Raw genomic sequence first — 4,932 nt, 5'->3', positions numbered from 1 at the left:
CAGGCTCCGTAGTCCCTCCCTCGCCCTCCTCCTCCGCGCTCCTCCCTCCTCCCCCCTCACTCACTCCCTACTTATGACACTCCGTACTTGTCACCTGGAATTAAAAAAGACCCTCCTCTTTACCACCGCCCGCCTCCCTCCGCTGCACACGCAGATTCTTCAGCGCACTGAAGGCTGAGCCGGGAATCCGGGATCGAGGCGCATGGAAAGGCTTCCGCGCGAGTCTATTTCACTCAACGAGTGGAAAGAGCGCAGATGTCCCATTCATTTACGCGAGGGTTTCTGACCGAAATGTGCCAGTGCGGTTATGACCATCATGATAAAAATGCTAAAAAAAACAACAAACCCCACATTAAGAAATGAAGTACCAACACCATATAGTGATCGTGGCGCCTGTTCACGGGTCAGTTGTTTCAAAAAAGACCCCAAGCTATTGGCGTGGGACAAGGAGAAGTCGCGGGTGGAGTTCCTTCCTTCTCCCCGTGTTCCCCGAGGAAGAGATCTCGCTCAGTTGTAAAGCATAGAAAAGGTTCGATCCTATCCATCTCCTGGGACAAAAAAGGAAGGGGAGTGGTTATCTGTTGTGAGCCGCCCTGTGATCTTCGGGTGAAAGGCGGTATACAAATTCAATAAATAAGAATGATAATATCTGAAACGCTAGAGAGCCGCTGCCAGCCAGTGCTGACAGTGTGGAACTAAACAGAGCAACGATCTGGTACACGGCGGCTTCCTTCCCGCCCCGTTTTTTCTTGAACTAAGGCTTGCGAGTTTTTAAAGTTCTAGGCAGCTTTTGTAAGCCTCTCTTCTCCCACACGCTTTTGCCTGCAAAAGAGGCAAGCAGCCACTCCTGAGCGCGCATGTGGACATACTTTGTGCTTTCCAGGGAATTGGCCTTACTGTCTGCTCCATAGGTGAGCGTAGGCCAAAAGCTGCGCGCACCATTCTCTCTCCAAGTTCATCAAGCCCCCTCTTGGCTTTGGAAAGCCATTCCCAGTGTATTCCCCACTTGGGAAGCCCAGTTTCACCCCCCTCTTTCTGCCCAACCACTTCTGAATCAGAATCTGCCCCTGAACTCTGCAATGGTTTCCACACTTCAGAAGTTCAGCCCGGGCAAAATGCAAGCTCTTCGCCGCAGCTGAAGGAAGCAAAGCGCGGTGGGGGGTGGGGACGGGGAGAGGAAATATCATTAGAAAGCAGTCGGCGCTAAACCTAGGGACCTTGAATGAAATGGGCAGAGCTGTGACTGTAGCGCTACCTGGTGGCAGAAATTTGAAGAAACTTGAGCAAATGTGGCTAACTCCTCACAGAAAGTGTGGGGAAAGGAGTTGCTGGGATATTTGCAGCATTAAAGCTTTGCACATTGGCAGAATATTTTTTAGTCAACGAGGTTAATCGGAGGCATGGTTATTGCGGATTTAAAATGACATGATTTTTTTATGTTGTATTTTTTTGCACCAGCCACATTAAATGTGACACTTTTCCACTTTTCCATTTAGGGAAAAGCATGAAACAGACTTGCACTTTGTGATCGCACGTGATGTTCACACCTGTATATAATATTTCACTAAGAAGATAAGAAGAGTCTGATGGATTAGGCCATTGGCCCATCTAGTCCAGCATCCTGTTCTCACAGTGGCCAACCAGATGCCTGTGGGAAGCCTGCGAGCTGGAAGTGAATGCCATACTGCCTCTGACTATGCAAGCAGAGCATAGCCATCATAGCTAAAAGCCACTGGTAGCCCACTCCTCCTCCATGAATTTGTCTCATCCTCTTTTAAGTCCATCCAGGTAGGTGGCAATCTCTACATCCTGTGGCAGTGAGTTCCATAGTTTAACTATGCACTGAGTGAATAAGTACTTTCTTTCACCTGCCCTGAAACTTCCAGTAAAGATAAAGGGACCCCTGACCATTAGGTCCAGTCGTGGCCGACTCTGGGGTTACGGCGCTCATCTCACTTTATTGGCCGAGGGAGCCGGCGTACAGCTTCTGGGTCATGTGGCCAGTATGACTAAGCCGCTCCTGGCGAACCAGAGCAGCACACGGAAACGCTGTTTACCTTCCCGCCAGACTGGTACCTATTTATCCACCTGCATTTTGACGTGCTTTCGAACTGCTAGGTTGGCAGGAGCAGGGACCGAGCAACGGGAGCTCACACCATCACAGGGATTCAAACCGCCGACCTTCTGATCAGCAAGTCCCAGGCTCTGTGGCTTAACCCACAGTGCCACCTGCGTCTCATCAGAATCTTCCAGTATTCAGCTTCATTGGACGTCCTCGAGTTCTAGTCATATGAGAGGGAGAAAAACTTTCCTCTCTCCGCTTTCTCCATGCCATGTCTATCAGGTCACCTCTTGCTCACCTTTTCTCTAAAGTCTCAAATGCCGCCAACTTTTCCTCATTGGGGAATTACGCCATCCTCCTTATCAGGAGGTAATAATAATAATAATAATAAATTTTATTTATATCCCGCCCTCCCCAGCCGAAGCCAGGCTCAGGGCGGCTAACAACAATAAAACAATACAAAAGTACAACACAAACAACACTCTAAAATCATTCATTATAAAATTAATTATAGGTAGTGGCCAGTTTCATGCAGCAGGTTATACACATCAGGATCATCTTATATGATAATGTACATGGAGGTCTTCTATTTTTCCTCACACATTCTCAACCTTCAACTCTATGCACAGATACCTGAGAACAAGGGCAAAGCAAATTTCCCTAGTCAGGCTTTAGAATAACCAAAGCGTTTTCTTTGAATTTTTGAATGTGGCTTATTTGTGTGGCTTATTCAAAGCCAGATTCCTAGCCAAATGGGAACCCATTGTGCCCACAATGATGGATGAGGGCTCAGTCCTCCCTTCATCTACCTCCATTGAGCTTCCAAACTACTTTCCTCACTTGCCCCTATACCTACCTGCCTGCCTCCTGGCTTGCTGCTTTGGCACTTACCTGCGGAGTACCAAACTAGTTGTGATGTTAACTGTATGGGTGCAATTAATGCACACATGTTTTGTGATGTACGCAGTAACTGCTGGAAAAGCCTATAACTGCTGGAAAGCCTATAATAATTATTATTAATTATTATATTAGTATTATTTTTCTTCCCTTCTTCTCCCCACCCTTATGGCTCAAGGCTACCCAGACTACCCCTCACTAGCTTTTTACACGAAGAATTGCATGATTGTTGGCTCCAACCCATTAACACCATGCAAAAGCTTCAGAGATTCAGTGACATCAGATTCAGTTGAACTCAGATTCCTCCTCTTGACTCACAATTCTGTAAATTTCTTATGAACAGTAAATTCGTTATTAACTTGCCCTGTTTATTGTGAAATCGCTCATTAGTGGCTGCTGCAATATTATCAAAATGGAAAGAGTTTCAGTGAGGTAAGAAACTTACTCGGAGTAAGAAACTACTCAGAGCTAGGGAAGGAAGACTTTGGGACAAATACAAAAGAAGAGGAAATGATATAAACCAACAAAAGCCACCAGTCCCATTCCTATGAGTGCAGATCATTTTTTAATTATTATTTTTCTGTTCCTTTTGAGGTTCTGTAGAAAACTACAGTCATACCTCGGGTTGAAGTCGCTTCAGGTTAAGCCTTTTCCGGTTGCGCTCCACGGCAACCCAGAAGTAACGGAGTGCGTTACTTCCGGGTTTCACCACTCGCGCATGCGCAGACGCTCAAAATGATGTTGCGAGCATGCGCAGAAGCAACGAATCATGACACGTGCAGATGCGGGTTGCGCTCGCTTCAGGATGCGAACAGTGCTCTGGAACAGATCCTGTTTGCATCCAGATGTACCACTGTATACCTATTACGGTCAGGGAATTAAAAATATCTCTGTGTGTCATCATATACAGAGGAAAAAGCCAAAAGTGAACAAAGCCAGTGATTCGGAAAAATCTGTCCTGGTATGCTAGGATAGGAGAAGTGTTCAGAATTACCATGTCAGATAAGTTAGTTTAGTATTAATCAGAGATGCTACGTTAGGATTATCCAGGATCTCAGTAACAGTGAAACAGTTTATCCAAATATTTTCCTTCTAAATTGTCCATAGTTTCCTTTACTTTACAAGTGTGATTAAAATCCTGCCAGTGTTTTAACCTGCTTGCAGTGGTCTCGTATATAAATTATAAACTTTCCCCATTCTTTTTTAAAGTTCTTGTCTTCTTGATTTCTGAGCTTCCCAGTTAGTTTTGCCATTTCGGCATGGTCCGAAATCTTGATTTGCCATTCTTCTCTGGTCGAGGTTGACTCTTCCTTCCATCTCTGGGCCAGTAGCATCCGTGCAGCTGTTGTCGCATACATAAATAATCTTTTCTGATCCTTTGGGATTCCTAGTAAGAACGCGTCTGGTTTTTAAACAAATATTATTTTGAACATTTTTAAAATGTTATTTTTAAAATTTCATTATATATCATCTCCCAGAAGTTTTTTACTACTTTACACATCCACCACATGTGACAAAAAGGTACCTTTTTTTTCTTTGCATTTCCACAAAACCTTGGAGATTTCAGGACCCAGACTTGAGACCTAGGGGCAATCCCTGGTGATGTCATGGGGCGGCCCCTGGTGATTGTTCCCCAAGAGACTGCAATAATTTGCAGCCAGCTCGTGCCAGGCTGAAGCTTGCAAGCTGCACACATAGTTTTCTTAATGTTAAAAAAACTGCAGAGGCATTCTCCCTCACCTGGAGATTCAAGCCCTCCCCCTGCTATGGGGGTGGGAAGGTAAAGCTGGAGGCTTTGGGTCAGCCCTAGAGGTCTGGCAACCCTAAGTCCTGCTGAACTCAATGGTGCTTGCATCTGTAGATATCCATAGACTTGCACTGTAAATGTCTTCTTTGGAGCTGAAAAATCTGCAACAAATGCAAAGGAGCTGAAAAATCAGTCTTCTCAAGGCGCTTGGTCATCCAGTTAAACA

The sequence above is a fragment of the Podarcis raffonei genome, chromosome 3 (assembly GCF_027172205.1).
Source record: "Podarcis raffonei isolate rPodRaf1 chromosome 3, rPodRaf1.pri, whole genome shotgun sequence".
NCBI lineage: Eukaryota > Metazoa > Chordata > Lepidosauria > Squamata > Lacertidae > Podarcis > Podarcis raffonei.
The sequence above is the reverse complement of the archived record's forward strand: the minus strand, read 5'-3'. Positions refer to the sequence as shown.